Here is a 21,224-nt window from a genome sequence, read left to right as displayed (position 1 = left end):
AAAGCGGGAGATTGTTGATAGCGAATAAATGTTTATCTACAAATGTGAAGGGCAAGTGGGTTTTTATTTTTGATGATGATGACCATGTGTTGCAGGGACCATTCTCACAATGTAATGAATTACAATGAAATTTTTTTTCGACTTTTTTCGCGCCAAATTCAGCCATGCAAGCCAAGAATGTTTGTTGTTGTTTTTTTTGGCGCGCATTTTTTCTTTCACTCTCACATTTATACAAATAAATTCCAATGAACATAACAGCCAGATGAACTAGATTCATGTCTTCATGTATAACAAACCAATCGATCGTCCAAGAGTAGTAATGAAACATAAATCTTCACTTGTATGGCTTTTAAATATACATTTTTTCAATACATAGGGTTTATAATACTTTACGAACATACGAAAGTCATTAAATGGCAGTTGAGTTGTAACCGAATGATTCTAGTTTGTTCCAGTTGTTTCAAACAATAACAACAATATTGAACACAAATATTTATGAATGAAGAAATGTTTTTTGAATGAACACTGACCGAAGTTGACTTTCCACACGGTGTATTTATGCAAATATATGGGCAGTCGTAACGACCAACACAGTAGTTGAACTGATTGAAAAATTTTCAAATGAATCAATTCACAACCATATTGTACCATTAGAAAAATAGTGACATAAAAAACAAGCTGGTTGAGTTTTTTTCACACTGAAAATTTTTCATACAATTTTTGCGTTTGCAATGAGAATATGCAATCGTTACATGAATAAACTTCAAAGGAATTCAAATGTTCGGAATGTCGGTAGTAGAAATAATTTCCAAGGGAAAAATTCAACTTTCATCATTCTATTAATGTCCAGTTTTATATTCGAACAGTAACTTAATAGGTTGCTGAGATCATGAGCGAGCGTGAGAAAGGTGTTGCATTTCACACCTATAGGATAACGAAGAAAAAAATTTCGCGCCCAAAATCCCAACAAACATAGGCAAATATAGAAGCATTTATTGTTGACTTATGAAATTATATTGAAAGTCTTATCAAACATTCTCATGATCATCATTCGATTCTGATGGATATTATTGGATTGATTCATGTTGATGTAATGAGAATGAGAGTTGATAAATGAACAAATTATTCGCTAGGAGATTGAAATTAGTAATTCAAATTTTATATTTATGGACATTTTCCAGCGCAAATATATATGGACCATGTCTTTCTTTTGCCTTTTTCGTTTTCTCTTGAGTTCAAGAGGTCATTGGAAAGTTTTTTAGCTTCTTCAATTTTTTTAAAATTTAAATAAGAATTCATTTATCTCAGAGGAATTTTCGTCAACGAATAGCACAAAGTTGATGTGTTCAAATAGAAAAAAAACAAGAAGCCTCAAATAGTCAATCGTTTTCATTAAATAATAAGAAATAAGCATAGTTTAATAAATTAAAAAACCATCAAAAAAAATTTTATCGAAATATTTCACAATTAAGTTGAATATCCGATTTTTTTCTGGCATAGAAAAAATCTCACTTGACTTATAAGAGTAGCACTAGTATGTTTAGTGAAATGGAATGTGGTTCAACCGCCTGTGATCAAATACATGTCTCCATTTAGTAAATGTGTTGATATGAAAGAGAAAAAAAGGTCGAATGACCAGTCTCGACCCTAGACCGTTTCACATGAACAAAATTCCTCACAAGTTTTCATCGAAAACCGCCAAAAGTTCACACAAAAAAAACACATAGCACACATCAAAAAATATCGCGCGCAAAACAAGTTGATTTTTTGGCGCCAAAATAACTAAAACTTAATTCATCCAATGGAAATTCAAAAAATATTTTCAAGAAAAAATTAATTTTTTTCGACGACAATCAATATACATTAATTACAATAAGCAAACGAAAATTCTGCAGGAATGCCGAAGGTAACTGCTAATTATTAACTCTTTTAGTTGAAAATTTCAGCATTCATAGACATTCGAAACAAAGTACATTCTTCATATTCATATGAGTGTAATTTTAATTTTTACTTTTGTTCAATAAATAATTGATTTGAACAAATTCATACCTACTTGTAAACTCAGACATGGCCAAATTTTGTTCAAGGATCAACAGGATCGGGATTGTTTTGTCCGGAATGAATTGACTGGTTTCATCTGGTTTTGGAAATGAAATGAAATTCAAAAAAAAACTAGTGATGAAAGAAATTCCTTTTGCAAATCTTCTTACCATTTATGACAATTAATCATTCGGAACTTATAAATGGCGGCAACATTTAAAAAAAACAAAAAAAAACAAAAAAACATTGCTTTTATTTACAACTATAGATAGACATGATCGAAACACCCGCTGCATTGATTCAATATAATTATCATCGGTATTTGTACTCATTTCAATCCAGTTATAACTGGGTTGACTTACTATATATCGATAAGGTGATTGTTTTAGTGGCGAAATAAACAAACGAATCAATCGTTGCTAAATGTGGATCTCGTGTTTAACATTTCGGTGCGTTTGTTCGCTTTGATTGTTGTTCATTGCTCATTTCTAATGTCAAGCGACTAGACACAAAAGATTAATTGTGTATTTGGTTCATGTGATTTTCATTTTGCATATGATGAAAATTTTAAGACATTTATTGTTATGTCCAGTTACCAGAATGGCATTGTAAGCCAAATGATGATTCAAATGATTATAGCCAAACATCTGTCCTTCCCTCTCTCTCTCTCTCTCTCTCTCAGACAACTCCCTTCATTATGTTCAAAATGACCATCATCATAATCATAACAAACATTATATATAATGATCATAATGAATTTATTGTTATTGTTTATAGAATAATTAATGATAATCGGAAACGATTATCGACCAAATTATAATTTCCGACTGATAATTGTAATGCAAATTTTTAACTAAAATACAATCAATTTAATTATCGAAATTTTTAAAATTTTAATCATCTTGTGTTTGAGTCGAATAAAAAATTGATGATCCTTTTGTAGCTATTCTCAATCGGAAATATTATAAAATTTATGAAAAAGACTGAATTTTTGTTGTTGTTAAAATAATCAACATTCAGGATAAAAAGTCTTCATAAGACTAAGTCTTAATTCATTTCCTTATTTGATCAAGAACACAAACAAGAATTCAGGAAAGACAAACAAAAAAAAAAAAAATAAACGAAGTGGCTAAGCGATTCTCGAATTCTATATCACTTATTATAGATACATTTTCTGCCATAAGTAAAAAGGCATGTTTTCTCGATTTTCCCTTGTTCTCATCATCATCATTGATGGCCTATTCAATTGCCGTTGTCATTGCTAATGTATCTTTTGATAATGGTGTATGCCATTCATTTTAATAAAACCTAAGTTGATTTATTGATTATCATTTAATGATCAAGATTCACTCAATTTTTTTCTTCTTTTTTTCTCTCCATAAATTTTTAGGCGTTCAGTTAAATGACAAAATGAACAATATTCACACATACATGCACACACGCACATGCAATGTTTTCATTCAATTCAAATGAATAAATTCGATCACATCTTCGAGTTAGTTTGTTTTGGCGTATACATTGACGAATATATGTTCACGCGCCAAAAAACCAATCAATAAAGGGGTATATTCCTCGCATTGGCCATTTGGATTTCATTCTATTAAAAAAGTGTGTTTGGTGAAAATCGTTGAAATTAAACTTCAATTTTAGTTGAACCGATAAAGTTTTTAAATCATTTCTTCAAGCATAGAAAAAAGTCAATGATGCGATTAACTCTTTTGTTGTTATTAAAGATTGTTTGACTGATTTCAGAAAAAGAATCGGTAAACTTGATGCAGCGAACAATGAACATGTTGATGATGGTTATCATCATTATGAATTGTCTTATTCTATTTACCTTCATTTGAACCATTATTATTTTATTGGATTCATTGAATTTTTCGCATTGACCGCTGATATTTAAGTGAGATAAATCATTATCGTCTGAACTAAAGTCTAAATTACTAAATTTGGTTATTTTTTTCAAAATCTGAATAAAGGTCTGATTATCATTATCTGTATGTACGGTCCGATTGATAAATTTATCAAATGCAAACAATCATCATGGTCATTAAAAAAACAACAATCAAAATTGATTGATATATGATATACCAGTATTTCAAATGAGAAATTTAATATTATTGGGTAGAGATATGTTAATTTATTACATATTGATCAAAAAACTTTCGGTTTTTTAACAATTCTTTTTTATTGTTATCTTTAAAAGAATAATTATCAAATAAAGTGGGAACTTGTTTATTAATTTTTGTATGTAATTTTGCTATACAAATTTATTCCCAACAAATATTTAACCTATTCAATTCTTTTTTTTAATTTTAAAATTCTGATTTGTTTTGATTGTTCAATGATGATTTTGTTTGTTCACGCATTGTTGTTTATTAAAGGCTATTATTATCTTGATCACAATAGTGATCCCCTATAAATTGATTACAATCTATAGAGGTTTGGATTCATAGACAAAATGATTAGTATATAACGAATATAACCTGATCAAATCTCTGTAATCATATCATCATTCTCATCTTTCTTTCTTTCTTTTTTGTTATTGTTGGCTTTTTGACCATATCAATTACATTATATCGGATGCGATTCGAGCGGATAGGCTGTCTAAAGCTTATTACCATACACGAAATCAGCATTGAATCATCCAAAATACATGCAAAAAAAATGAAAACATGAGAAAATAAAATATTGCGAACATGTAATTATGGTATACAATTTCAATCGGATTTGAATTTTTACTGGTGCGCGTATTTTATTTTAAAATGTACATCAATCAAATATGGTACGGACCAGCATCAGCAATGGAAGACCACCATAGTCTGATTCACAGCCAGGTATTTAGCCATATCCAATTTCATTTCTTCCAAGTCACACATGCGGACAATACAAAATTATGGATATTTTCTTGTGTTGATGCAATGAATTTCGATTCAGGACAAACAAAAATAAAAATGACCACAATAGATAATGAAACATTCTGTTGATAATCATATTTGTTTGCTTGTCTTGTCTTGTATACAATATTTTAACAATGTATCTGGTTGTATAATGTAATTTTACTCAAAAACAATGTAATTCCATTTGATTGCAGCAATTTTTTATGCCATTTGAATTTTCGACTTATTAGCATGTTTTGGGATGATTTTTTAAAAATAAAAAATTCGTTGGTCACTCTTCATTAACATTATCAGCAGCATCGTAATCATCATGGCAATGTCATAATTTGATTTGTTTTCAACTTTTTCTTTTTCAAGAATGAAAAAACGGTGTAATGCACATTCAACATCATCATCATCATCAATATCATGAGCTATCTCAATGATCACGTGAAATTCTCATTAGAAATTCAAGAGAAATAATAAAAAAGCAGCATAAAAAATGGCGACCAAGATTCTTGTTGGTTTTTTAAATTTCTACAATGTATGATTAAAAGATCAAGAAGAAAAAAATATAATGATTGTGATCCGAATGCTTATGACCATGATTATTGAATGATTAGTTTTAAAATGTCATTAAGCGAAATAATATGGAATAGAATTAATTTATCATATGAATGCTATGGATAGCAGTGAACATACATAATCTAATCTATTGTCCATGACTATATACAAAAACCGACCATGATGGACACGAAAGCTGTTAATTAGGTGACTAATTACATTCAACAATGAAAGTTTCTGTTTCATACGTTGATTTGATTATTAAAGCCAATTTGGCGGTAATGATGAATTTTTCTCCAATTTTTTCCGTGTGTGTGTTTTTTCGTAATTGCCCTTTTTGACCATTTTGATATTATTTATGATGAATGATATTTTTTTTAATGAATATTTTTTCCATCGATATAATTCATCATAATCTCTCATCATCATTGATCTCATTCTCTTTCTGACTAATCAATACACATACGTTGATGAACAAGTGGTCGAATTTTGTTTTTGTTTTTTTTTTTTTTTTTGAATGGCGTGACCCGTTTATGATTATTATAATCATCATAATCGCAAAACCAATAGAGTATTCATATTTATTCATTACTATTTTTTACATTCTCATCTAAACTACGTAACAACACTTTTGACTTTTGAATTCAATGGAATTTTTCTTTGATTAGGGGTTTTTCCGATTCTCTAAAAACCATTAATGTTTGGTTTTTCTTTTTTTGGATGATGATATTTTTTCCATATGACATATTTTCCAATCTAACATGTTCATCGTGATGATCAACTTGTTCTTATACTATAGAAACGCTTCATCAGAATGATTGTTTGTATATATGTGTGTTAATATCAATTTTGTTATTGCTGCTTCTGCAAGTTATTATTATTATTATATATCGGCTGGCAAGAAAAGTGAAATTAGCTCTCTTTGGTTCATGAAATATTATTTATTTGGTGTAAACACGCAAGATCTATTAATATCTATCCAAAAATTGTTACCAAAGAATAAAGGACACGCTTATATATTCCATATTATATTTGCTTATATGTATACTTTTTCACAGCGAATCGACTGAATAACCGAAATAATGGCAACGACAACAATAACCTAATTAAACAAATAGCGTATTTCCCGGTCTTCACAAAAAAAATTAGCCCGAATTGATAATAATGATGATAGTACATAGGAAGATTCCGTAGCCGCAAACAAATTATATTAGATGGAAAATTTTTGTCATTTTATTCTGCGGCTTATAATTCTTATGATCATATATGATTTATTTATTATTCCAGTAAAACGGATATTTTTGAACACATACCTATTACACTCACATATTTTCATACATGGACCGTTGGTATTTATTATGACAAACAAAATCAAATGTTGAAAACAATGAACTACATTTTGGAATTTTGATTTCCATTTTACTTCAACAGTTTTTTTTCATTATCTTCGATCAAATAACTTTTGTTCAATTCTATCTTTTTCATAAATCAAGTTGCTAAAAAAAGTGTGAATGAAAAAAAATAAAATAAAATTTCCCTCTTGGAATTCGTTTGAGCGAACAGTTCTTGAATGATATGATCTTGTTTCCGACAATGAACAGTAATAACAATTCAAATACATTGTATAAAATTGTAAAAGAATTCAAAATTTAAAAATGAAATCAAACTCTTTCACTTATATCATTTTTTCCTTCTTTCTGTCTCGTGATCATGATATCCGTTTTTTTTCAATTAAATGTCAGTTTTGATGTCGCCGATATTTTTAAGTTGTTCACATCAGTATCACATCAGCGACAGCAATACAATTCACTTGTTGACAAAAGATACGAAGAAAAAAAAATACTAAACAATGGTATTCGGTGATGAGATTCTGAAAAATTTTGAAAAATATATAAAAAGATCATATGATACTTTTTCAAACAGAAACATCAGATGACAAATGCAAGTCATTGTTGTACACATACGACAAATACATATCCAAATGGTGGATTATAAAAAAAAACGGAAAACATACAAACAGAATTATACGCTTTATTTATACATTGTCTGGATGTAGGCGAATGCAGACAATGAATAATGTCGATGCACTTGGAAACCTAGAATTTCAAATAAATTGATGAAAAAAATTTGATTTTTGAGAATTTTCCATTATTAATGGCAATTAATTCAAGAAGAATGAACACCAGAAATGATCGAAAACCAGAAGCGATTTTTTCTAAGTACAAACCAAACATCGAATCATTCCAAAACAATACAATTTTGATCATCAATCAAACTAGCATAGACGAATAAAAAAATGAATAATAAAAAAAAACATATAGACAAATATACAGGCGGCAATTTAGAAAAGATAGTCAACATTTGAAATACAATTACAATTATTTCATTAGGATGAATGAGAAATGTCCATGTATGATGATCAATTGCAGACCATCTTGATACATGACCAGCGCTAACCACCCACCAATTGAATGCAACTGGTCGGGTAAACACATACATGGCCAACAATGAAAATAATGGCCTATTATTTAATCAAAAATTCTTTTGTCAGTTCATTCATATTTTTCTTTTTTTTCTGTCTGGTAATTCGGCAATAATCGCCATTGTTATCATCACCTTAACATCGACTTAGTTGCCAACAGACATTTTTAAAAAATAAAGTAAAATGAAAAGAATTGAATCGAATCTAATCGAATTGAATCATGTTCTTTAGTTAGTTGATATTAAAAGATACAAACTAACAAAATATAAGCTATGATGGTTGATGACAAAAGAAACCTGCTGCTGCTGCTGTTTTCAGCTACCGCATCTGTGAATTGGAAAATGAATGAATGATATGATTCATTTGTAACTATTCGTTTGCTATTCGATTTGATTTGCCTGAAGATGATGGTGTTAGTGCGCCAACATGCACCCCAATTCATTGGGCCAGCCAAACAAAAAAAAACAAATGTGAAAATATGTTGGAGTTTTCAGCGTTTTTTCGTAATGAAAGGAAACATCTTTTGTTAGCAAGTATCGTCTGATTGGCTCGTATGCAAAATGATTATGATTATAGGATAGCTTTCAATGCATATATGAATAAGTATAACAAGGTTGCAAACATTATCTAATATGATTAGGGCTCAATAACCACAAATTGAATATATTTGGGATGGCTCGACTAAGAATCTACATGATAATGATGATTGTAGCAACAAAAGCATTAGCATACAAATAGCCAAGGACCATGATAACAATATAACTACTTGGAACCAAATTAGAAAGGAAAAAACCTAACAATTGTCAAAATGGCTATTGTGTGGCCATTTCTATAAATAATAATAATAACAATCATAATGATAGCCATCATGATGATGATGAGTGATAGGATGTGATCGATCTTTTTCTCTTCGATTTCGTTCAAATCATACCGTCATCATCATGAAAAAAGGTTCCAGGTTTTATTATAATAATTGCAGTTGCTGCTGCTATTGTCAGCCATAATTACCATTTCGAAGATATGCACAAACACATAACACATGTAGCTCAGTAGTTTAGAGTTAGGTGGTTGGGTGATGCGAAATTTTTTTCTTTCTTTTTGATGACCACCAACATAGTCATGGACTTCATCATCATCATCATTTTAAAAAAAATTTTCATCTTATCCAGATAGATTAAATTCCATTCATCATCATTGTTAGAGACATTATTATTACGCTGATGACTACAATAGTCCAGATATGGCTCATAATTTAGATACGGTGATGATAACTTGTTGCCTTTTTTTAATATTAACAATTGATATTACGTCATGCATTCAAAATGTCATACAATCGAAAAAAATAACAAACACCGATAAGATCGATCGATCATCATTGATTAACGACATTACCTAAACATCAAAATTTCAATGAATTCAATATAAAATGAATACGTAACATCAATCAATTATCTATTAGCTATTTGATTGAATAGATTTACATCACTCATTATTGGTTTATTACGTTCATTGCAGATGTATGACTTTAAAAAAGAAATAAATGTGAATCCAAATCATTCAACTCAGAAAATAAAAAGGTCGCCAGACATGATCCATGGTTTATATCGTTAATCTGACTTAGTAGTAGAATGAGCTAAAAATTAATGCCCAATTACATCACTTTAAAACAAGACGGTTATTTCAAAAGGGTAGAACTATCAACAAAAGATCATTCAATCATGATATAAATCAATTTTCATTAGTATTAATTGATTTTCAGTCAACTTTTGTTTTAGCATTTTTATTGATATAACAAAAAAATCATATTTATTAACTGTAGAAAATTGGTTTATTCACAAATATGAGTACTCCAATTCTTTTATCTTTATATCGAATATATTGTAAATCGATAGCCGATGAATGACTGAATAACCCCGATAAAAAAATTCGAGGTTGAACAAAATGCCTATGATTGCAATAAAAGCAAAAAAAAGATGTCTAATGGAAAAAAACTGATCTTTGTCTGCTGCTAATAATAAATAATGGAAAATAACATTCACTTTTGCATAGAAAATATACTTGATTATGATTTCTATCCGTTTATTGAATGACAAATGCATACAGAATGACATTCTTCGTATACATGTATACATCATAATCATCATTAATCATGATTCTTTGCTATTCAAAAAAAATTGCACATTCATCAGCCATTTGAAATGTTTATAGTTCCAGGAACATGATGCTCATTAAATGTCGAATAGTCATAAATGTCATATTATTGTTAGCTATTGCCTCCTAAAAAATCATAAAAGCGTTGAATCTTTTTTTTTGTAAATGAATGAATGAATGTATGTATGTATGTATGTATATTTATCACCAAAATAGTTTATTCCGAAAAAAAATAAAACCATTGATAATCAAAGATATATGAAAATGACAAATAAAAAAATATATATCTTATAGTAGATTTGATGATACGATATTTGTATTTTTTCACATTTAGATTTTATTATTATTCATGAACATAGAATGTCAAACATTAATAGAATGATAATATAATCAATGTATGGGCGTATATTATTATTTGAGATGATGATATTCAATACTATAAGTCATCGCATAGTTGTTGTTGCCTTGATCTCAAAACAACATTTATTTTTTTTGTAAAATCAAGGAATAACAACAACACATGGAAGCCAAAATGTAAATAGAGCACCAAAAAAATAACATAATAACGTGGAGTCGATCGCAGGTGTGGAATCCATTTTGTATGTTCATGTCTATGAATGGCATTAACGGTAAATATTTTATACCGAGGAGGGATATTTTGTTTTGTTTGTTTGCAACAAATTTTTCCGCCTGCAATGTTGAGCTTTGTGCAACATCCTCTATCATCATCATCATCATATCAATCCGGTTGTCAATCATAATCACTTTGACTTATCATTTCTAAGCCCCATTATTTTAAATCAGGCCAAACAACTAACCTATACAATGATCAAATGACAGCTATGTAGTATTTAAATCAATAAAGACTCGTTGCCTGAATATTTGCAACTTTAGGTGCAAAAAAAGTGTTCTCGATTTTTTATTAATCACTTTATATAAGACAAAAAACAAACTTTAAAATATCTATTATTATTATTAATGATAAAACCGGCTTTAGAGCTTTATTTTTATTTTTTATTTTTTGATTTGTTGTTTGAAATGATTATAATAAAAACTATATGCAAACTTGATCTAGTTCAAAACAGAAATCTACATGAATCCAAATTATAAAACTATAACTTTTGTTTCACAGAAGGCAAAATGACTAGAATATTAGTTTGTTGTGAATTTTTATTAAACAGAATTCATCATTATATCACAATCCAGACCATCTGATCATCATCGATTAAAGAATAAATGAATCAAAAAATTATGCAATGACGTGAAACAATTAACACGTCTTGTTTAGTATGGCCATCATTTTTCTCTACAGAATAAATGCATGAAATCAAATTAACGTATCATCTGTGGTTTCATTCATGAATGAATGATATCATCATTTCATGTTTTAACATCATCAGCGAATGTGACATTATTTGTATTTAGAATAAAATCTAAAAATAATGATCATATTCCACTAGACAACTATGATAAAAGTTGATAACTTTTTACTCACGCATTCATTGATCTTAACCATTGTGACATGCCGAGTAATCAGAAAATTTTAGAAAAAAAATATTCAACACAGTCTAAGATTAAGTGAATGGATAAATGATGTGGGGATTTTACGGAATATTCTATGCCATAAATCTTTTTGTTCGTCATTATTATGATTTCTGCCTATCTTTTTTCCCGCTTAAACATAAATCAACTTGCAATTGTATGCTGTTTTTTATTGTTATTCTATCCTATTTCAAGATATAACTAACAACTACCGATTGCATTTTGGCCATCAATGACGATGATGTTGATGACTTTTCATTCATTCAATCATTTCTTCGCCAAGTATATTTAAGTTGAAAATTTTCTTAACATTCATAGATACACAACTGGAAAATCCCTATGATCTCATTCAAGGATTTTTTTTTCTTATTTTTCTAAAATAAATTATAAACATTAGAAAATCCGGATAAATGGTTTTTTCCATTCATATCTAACAACAACACAAGTGTATAAGGCGAAAAATTATCAATTGTTGAATAATTGATAAATTATCAAGAAATATTTGCAAATCATGTGTTGTAAAATTGAGTTTCACTAATGTATACGATGATTGAAATGGAACACATAAATATAAACATGAACTTGACAACTTGTTGTTTTTAAAAAGGCAAGATAATAGTCAAATCTTATTGATATCGATTTATTTGGATTGCTTCCTCAGTGATTATTAGTATTTATCAAAAGCATCATCAACAAAAAAGATTGTTTTTAATGCAATCATGTTTCATTATTTATATGTATTTGTATTAATGATGATTTTGTTTTTCAATTTTTAAGAAAACTGATATAAATTGCTATATCAACTGTATTAAACAATAAAAACAAAATATATAAGATGATAAAGATGTTTATTTCGTAATTCGACTGCAACAATATATCCTTGAATCATATGGCAGAATTTCATTGCTTGAAAAAGAATTGAAATTGAATTTTCAAATCGGAAATCCCGAATAACAAGAATGTATAAAATTTGTAATCAAGTTGTTGATTCATCGAAACTAGAAAAACAAAATTCTTTGCCACACACCCTAACATACCACATTGAAAACAATTAAAGACAAAGAGTATCATTATATGAAAGATTGGAATATAATTAAATTGTTGCCATCAACTAAAATTAGAATTCGATTAATCACCGATTGTGATTTTATTGCATTTCAGTCGCTGTTATATCCCATGACCTGACAAACTATATTTTTCATTCTATCTTCTAGAGAAAAATTCGATGAATTATTGTTATTATCATGTCTGGGATTTGTGAATTCAAAATTGCTCGTAATGTGTGTGTGCTGGTGGTCGATCATTTTAAACATAACCCAAACTAGATTAAGCCACACATCTAGTATTTAAATTGGATCAATGTCTATCCTCCTTCATGCAATAATATGTTGGCTATTATAATTCTCAAGAAGCGCGTGTGAAAATAACCATGAATCATGGCACGAGAGTATTATTTTTCCCGATGTTCTATCATTCACTCGAATTTCACTTGTTCATTTCGTGCATTACCAATTGTTATAAATGATCTTTTATTTGATTTTATATCGAATAAATTCTTCATTTTTCACAATCCAAACATTGTTTTTAATGTTTGGATTTTTGAATGTTCAATGTATTGTGAATATGAAGCGTCAAAGCATAATCGACTAATGTTATGATGATGAACATTTTATTTTTCATTCGAAACAAAGACAACAGTAACTGTAAAAATTTGAATGAAAATCTTGCTACAGCATGAACAGTATCAGTGACTAAATGAAAGAGATACATTGTTTGCTATAATTCTTGTAAAGAGATACGATCATTAAATTGTGAATATCAATGAAAGTGGCTGTATGATGGTAGTAAAGATATAGAATACAGCAGCTCTAATAGCCAAACAAATGGCTATTATAATCATCATCATAATAATAATCATTGAAAATGTTCAACATTTTCATGACTACCAGGATGTAATGCTAAAATAGTCAAACATATAAAAGAAAAAAAATGTCATTCAGATCTATGAAAACTATATAACTGTTGTTTTTTCATTATGGCCATTCATGTTGTCCAAATAGAAAATTTTGAGCTCTCACGATTGTAAATCCAAAAATAATCTTTCATCTTCAACACTTGAATATTAATGTTGTAGAACATTATTTGTTCACTATCATCAAAAAAAAAAATTCAGACAAACTTCTCGGATTCCTTAGAATAAATTGAGCATTTACAAATTCAGATTTGAGTGACTACTCCATCCCATGTGGTTTATTTGTTGAAAAATTTTGATCATTGCTCGAGACAAGGATTAAATGTAGAAATTTAATAAATTCAATGAAATGGGATTTTCCAGATTTCTTCATAAAGAACTTGATATCATTCGACACTAGGAATTTTTTCGATAATTCTTTTCTTTATTAACGGCAGCTTATAGTATTTTGATTGTTGTTCGAAGAAAAGGTAGATAACGAATTAATATACAGATAAATAGATTCTCAGTTTGTTTGCGACAAACAAACAAGGTTGATGACATTACAACCACGAATGTTGATATAAAATTAAGTTACACAATTGATTCGAGCAAGTGTAATAGAGATAAAATATATATATTCTTTGTATCTATTGTAAAATTATTTTAAACAATCAATTGAAAACCATATATCTGATCAAAATATTCAATATTTGAGTAGAAAAAAAATTTCAATATTTAAAAAATATTTTAGCCAACTCCCAATGTTGTTCATGTTTAAATCAGTTACCATTAACAACTAAGAAATGCTTATGATTACTATCGAATGATAATAATAATTTGAAATGAATTTATCAATTCCCATAATTGGATGTTTCAAAGATAAAAACTTGTTTGTTTGTTGATGTTGGCTCTGTGATCATAATTATAACAAAGCTGAAATGCCTGTATTCATGTATGTGTGTGGGAGTGGGCGTCATTCAACAGCTTACAAAATAAAACCGAAAAATTTTACGGAATTTTTTTCGAATCATAAACGCATATACAATAAATGTTTGGATATTTGTAAGATTTTTAGATTGAAAAATAAAACGACAACTTGCGAAACAAATAGATTTTTTTCCTAAAAACAAAAACAACCTGTTGCTGTGATGGATCCATTTTTGAATAAACGTATGAGGTCAAGATTAAAAAACAAAAAAAAGTTGTTAATCATCACATAGAAAAAAAGAGTGGGCTTTATGTTTCCGAAACACATCATTTATTTTCAATCGTCATTTCAACAACAGTCATTGGCTGATATCCGGAGCCAATGTCCTACGATGATGCGAATTATTTCAATAGCAATTTAAAAAAAGATTCAAACATTTGAGAAAAATAAAACAAACATTCATTTTTATTGACAATTTTCTAAATGAATCCATAACATAACACCCTCGACTTATCAATTATTTCCAATGTGGGTTTGTTGCGTTATCATTCAGGCAAAACAGTGAAAAAATCGGTCGCAAATAACGCTTTGCAAATGATTGAGCCAACCACTAAAGATTTCATTTTTCATCTTTGTTGCTGATATGAATCGCGGCAGTGTTTGAAAAAATCATTGAAATTATTATCAATCCGTAAATAAGTTATCAACAAAATGAAATCCATTAGATTTATTCATTTTTCTACTTGTCTTGGAAGCAAATTTTGTTTCATAATTGTGCAAATAATGACATCAACAACAAAAACAATTATACATATTAACATTGTAACAACCGAGTAATGCTTATTATATATTAACAAACTATGATTGCTTTCCGGCTTGTGATATGATAACAAATAAAAAATTTTGCTGCTTATCATTTTATCTATTCTTTTTAATTAGCTTAAACAACAAAGAGAATTGCAACCCTGCAAATTAAGTATTATATTATTGATATTTGCGAAAAATTTTGCCATGTTTTTTTGCTATAACCCAATATAATTTGTAGTCAATTGATTAATATCATGATTAATTGAATCTTCGATAGGTGATTGACCTCAAATCTTTATCCTTTCTTAAACATTTATCCTTTTACTTTTTAACATTTGAAACTTTATTCTAATCACCTGTTTGAAAATATTGATATTCTTCATAATGATTGAAAATAGTTATTTATTATCAGAAAAAATAATGTTTAAAATTCTTATTATTGACCATTTGTCAATTTAACTGCTGATGTTTATATCCGTCATTTATTTTGACAACGCAAACAAATTAATGAGAAAAAAATTTCATTCAAAAAAAATTATTATCGAGCACGAGAACACGAGATGAGTAATTGAACACAAATCAACTGATGTCGCCCACGACTACATTGTTTTTTCTTTCTCTTCAAAAGAATATACAGTTTTCATATTCATTCATTCATTCATAAAAATGACAGCGACAAAAACGGCTAGAAAAAATTGATGATGATAACGAAACGATTATCAAATGCTCGAAATCTTATTGCTATGTAGCGTAAACAACAGTGTAAAGTAATATGCACAAACGAACAACGGAAAACACTCTTTGTTGTTATTTTTTTTCCATCGTTGTAAAATGAAAAAAAAATCCCAATGAAACCATTTATTACAAACACACTATGCAAGCAATGAAGCAATTGGATTTACACAAACACACATAAACATCTATGTGGAAAGTATGTTCCAATGAATGGATTGATAGATGGATGATCCTCGAAAACACCAACGACAAAAAAGAGTTATTTAGCTTAGTTTTTTACTTATCCAAATGCTTTTTTAACTCCCTTTTCTAGCTCAGATTTATTTGCGTGGTTACTGAATGAATGAATAGATGTATGAATGGAATGTTTGCAATCTTAATTTCTATTGATGTGAATGGCGCATAAATGTTTCCGGTTGCGATTACAAACAAGCTATCATCACCATAGAGAAATGGATTTGAATGTTATGTCTCAACGTTGATGTTGTTTGTCGCATGATCTGAAAAACAAAAGCAAAAACAACAACAAAATAGAAATAAACAAGAGTAGAAGAAATTTTTTTTAATGAATTGAGAAAATAACCAGTACATAAGCGAAATTTACATCTGAGGGAATCGTTCGACTAACACTTTTTATCCACATTGGAAAAACAACCAATAGACACTCAACATCGGATGACTAAACAAAATAGCCATGCAAAAAAGAAACGGAAATATGATTTCAATGTAAATTTTTCTCTTGCAGGATCATATGATCATTATCATCATTAATGTTGCAAACGTAGAATGTCACTTTAAAATATAAATTAAAACATGATCAAAGACAAATTGATTAAAAATCAATTGATACATTGAAACATTGTTGCATAAATCAAACCCAATGAAGATTAAATATAAAATCATTGTGAAAAAAATTCGCTTTCGGCATTAATTGTTTAAAACATTATATGGCTTCTATCATGGAGATGATGTTTATTTATATTCTTACATATTAACGAACAATATTCATAACAGAAATGAAACTAGGTTTTTCATTTTTTTTATAATCTAAAAATGTAAAACAAAACAAGAATGATTCTTATTCAATCGACTTACAATTAAGACTTCCTACGCTATTCGATGCAGTTTTAAGATTCAAAAATAAAAATTTTTTTGAATGAATTACTGCAGCAAGATCAGTGTGCAATGCCAACTTTCAAATACTATTAGTAACAAAATCTACACATAATAGAAATGAAAAAAAATGTTGCAATCCATTCATAGAAAAATAAACGGAAACTAAATTTGATCGTGTTGTGTGACGAAGAATAAACGTTTATATGAATAAACGTTTATATGAACGGAGTGAAACAAAAGTCATAAAGAAAATTCGTATCTAACATATGAAAACAATTTTACCCAAAAAAAATCGACAAAACAATCAAATTGCTTAACTAAGAAAACGATTCAAGAAATTAGTCACAAAAACATGTTCAATCATTAAATTTCATGTTTTATTTTGCCTGACTAATGAGCTCATTATCATTATCATAACCATCATTAATTCGTACCGTCGTAAAAATGTTTTTTTTTGTGATATGAAATAGGATTTCATTCTTCTAACACGCAATAATCATGACATTTTGATACATTTGATTTTTTTCATCTAACTGAAAATCATAGGTCTAATGTTCATTTTTGGAAAATAATTGAGTTGAATATTGTGGCATTTGCCGAACTTCATTAAATATGGATGTGCACTTATCAAGACAATAATGATGGATAACAAAGAATTATATTTTTAGCCCGGCTATAAATTTATAAATGTAACAATTTTCGAAAAAATAATATTGCTTGCTCATCATGATCAACAGGTGAATCCAAAAAAAAATGAAAATAATTAAATTTGTTTCATGATTGTTATGGGATTTCGATACACACGCACAAACATGGGCATCAAACTATTGGTAGTTATAATAATCCGGTTAGACGCATCATCATCATTATCAGATTGGATTTCTGTCTTTGTTTTTTACTAAATATTACTGATATGAAACACCACACACAGGTCATCATCATCATGACAGTATGATATAGAAGTGGTGGTGATGGTTTAGAAAAACAATTAATTATTCGCACAGTCAGATAGATAGACAGATACAATTCATCAATCAAAATTATGTCCAAATTATCTATTCTCTTTTCCTAAATTTTTCCTCAATCATTAGAAAGAAAGAGAAAAATTCCACGTGAATCAAAACACAAAGGATGCATTTAACATTGTATCAATAATAGAAAAATGAACCAACACAAATATATGATTGAGTGGAAATGCACTTGATTCCATATTCAATTCAATATTGTTTATCATCATCAATGAATCATTATTATAATTTATCAAAGGGAAAAACAAAACATCATGACGGCATAAACAATTATTCAATAACAGTATCATTCAAAATAGAGAACAATAATTTTTTTCTGTCAATTTATTATGTTATTTTTTTAAAGATTCAATAAAAAATTTATTTGAAACAAAATTTAAGTTCAGTTACATCATAATGTGTTAATAAAAATGAAAGGTTTAAAAGTATTACTATATCGGTGTAGTTAAAAAATCTTGGTGGTTGAATAATTAAAAAAAAGTTTTCAATTACATTGCAGGAGGAAATTTCACCCAAAATAGAGTTTTAACAAGAAATTTCCAGGAAAAAATGAAATTTCAATTATGAAAAAAACTTCAGATCCGGATAAACAACAAGTCTGGGACCTCAAAGTTTGAAAAACGTTTTTTTTTCTACAAACGATTTAACTTTTTTGCGAATCAAAAACAAAATTTACTTGGAATTTATATTTTTTCCTGGTATGATTATAAAAGTTTTAAAACTATGGATGGATGTAAATACATGTCAATCATGAAAATGAACACCCGGCATAAAGGTAGAATTTATTCCTCGGTTTTTTCTGTCCACCATTAAATCGAATTTTCTACTATTTAAAAGAAAAATTCTCGTTAAATTTCTGAATCAACTTGTTTTATGATTTTTGTTTTTGTTTTTAAAAGTAATCATTGTTGATTCTAGCTAAAATTCATTATTAAACTGATTGAATCAATAGTACATAGTTGGATGTTTGTATTTTGAAGAATGAGAGAGAGAGAAAGAAAAAAATATCCTACGAAACAAAATAAAATTAGAATTCATCATTAAATGATGACTATCACTAAAATCGATTACATTGCTTTAAGCAAGAGTGAATAAAAGTTGTTTATTTGATTCAATTTAATTTGATTTTTTTTGTTCTTATTTTTTCACTTTAATTTTAGCCACACTCGATGTTCATTAGAAGGCGAATGGAAAAATAAAAACAGAAAAAAGAAGCGACGAAAAAAAATCGTATGGAAAATGTGAAATTTTTTTAAATTTCACATTTACACTGAACATTAACAAACACACGAATAAATGGTTATTATTCAATTTATCCAACAAAAATTATGATGATGATGAGCAAAATTAATAAATCGAATGAATGAATGGAGAAAAAGTCGACACGATTTTTTCATTTATCTTTTCATATGAAATGCCATCAAATCGATTCATCAAAAAAAAAAAAAAATGAATGAAGAATAGGATGGCCTTTTCATTTTTTTGAAACAAAAAATAAATTGTTTAAAATAATTAATTAGTTTAGTAGTTGAAAAACTTTCTTTTTTTTAATCTGTACATTTTTCTAAACTAACATCAATCATGTAAATATTGATGACCAAAAAAAATAAATAAATAAGTTATATCCGATTTCCGATTGAATATTTTATTTTACATTTAGAAGGTTTGACAATTCTCATAATTTAATTTTAATTTTATTAATCAATAAGCACTCTGTCCGAAGGCACTTGTGCTACAAAATATTGACAATTCTCATAGGTCACATAATTTTTTCAATTTAGTTATGATATAAGAGATATGTTTTTTTTGCGAAAAAAAAATCATTATCATTATATACATCAAAAAAAAAGGAATAAAACTACATACAAAAGATAACCAAACTTTAGAACTGAATTAAAACACAGAAACTGATAACATCAGGTAATTTCATCTTTTCGAATCACAGGAGCCAAAAGTCAAATAGGCATATGAAAAAGATATTTAGCTAAGCACATTTGTTTCAATCGTTCTTTTGTTTGTTTCAATTGTAACGTGGCTAGAAAAAAAAGAAATTGTCACAAACCATTAAAAACCTCGATGATTAATGAGGCAAGGCTAATGGCGAACTATCATGAAGCTAGAATAGATAAGAGGACGACGGCCAGGTTTGTTTATCTACTTATGTGCCTATGTTTATTTATGTATCTTTGATGTTTGGATAACACAACCTTTTTTATGAACAAAAACGACAAACTCAAAGAAGACCAGAAAAAAATTGACACGCAAAATGATAAACCGAAAAAGAGAGTTAGATAAAAAGACAAGACAACGGTGTGGGTGAAGGAAAATTTTCCAACTGAACACAAGCCGGCCGGTGACAATAACCCAAATGTTGATTGTTATCTTTGTTATTAAAAAAAATCATAATGAAAGCAAAACAAAAATAAACACATATACGCACGCATATTATACAATCCATTTTGTCTAGAATCGTAGCCAAAAGAATTGACTTATAAGTGGTGGTGAATGATGGCAGCTTTTTTATGCTTTCGCCTAAATGAAAAATATGCAATTTAACACGCAATCTGATATCTGTCTACTTTTAATGAAAAATAATGCTTAATAAAGCTAGCTCACGAATTCTTTCATTAGCCAACAGGTCTTTTAATTCATGTAAAATCTATTGTTATCAGCATTGATGTCTCAAATGGTCAGATATTAAACAAAGCGTCAAAAAAAATCTGACAACAAATGCCGTTCGCAAAGATATACATTAAGAATGAATTCATCAGAAACAAAAAAAAAAAAGTTTTAATTATTGTGAATCAATGCAGCTATGATACAAAATAGATTGTTCTTATTTCATACATTAAGCTTAACTGTGCATCATTCTAAGTTTGTTGATCTTTTTTCCGGATACTTCTTGGAACTAAACGTTCAGAACTTTCATTGATTTTTCTATCTCATTTGTAAACATTGGGTGTCGAATTGCACAAAAAAAACATAAAAAATATATGAC

The 21,224-nt window shown here is 28.4% G+C and overlaps 1 long non-coding RNA gene across 1 annotated transcript; it reads right to left on the bottom strand.

Moving 5' to 3' along the window:
* Positions 1-2,060: 2,060 nt before the first annotated feature.
* On the bottom strand, positions 2,061-20,114 carry LOC142644892 (uncharacterized). The gene is made up of 3 exons (XR_012846070.1): positions 20,093-20,114; positions 2,211-2,542; positions 2,061-2,137 (listed from the first exon to the last, which is right to left on the bottom strand). It is a non-coding gene; the product is annotated as an uncharacterized LOC142644892 (long non-coding RNA).
* Between the last annotated feature and the right edge of the window lie 1,110 nt (positions 20,115-21,224).

The sequence above is a fragment of the Dermatophagoides pteronyssinus genome, unplaced genomic scaffold (genome assembly GCF_027571235.1).
Source record: "Dermatophagoides pteronyssinus isolate colony J.1.1.1.1 unplaced genomic scaffold, Derpt_VIB-CSIC_2022.12 sq0001, whole genome shotgun sequence".
Lineage (NCBI taxonomy): Eukaryota > Metazoa > Arthropoda > Arachnida > Sarcoptiformes > Pyroglyphidae > Dermatophagoides > Dermatophagoides pteronyssinus.
This window is presented reverse-complemented; position numbering and strand designations above follow the sequence as displayed.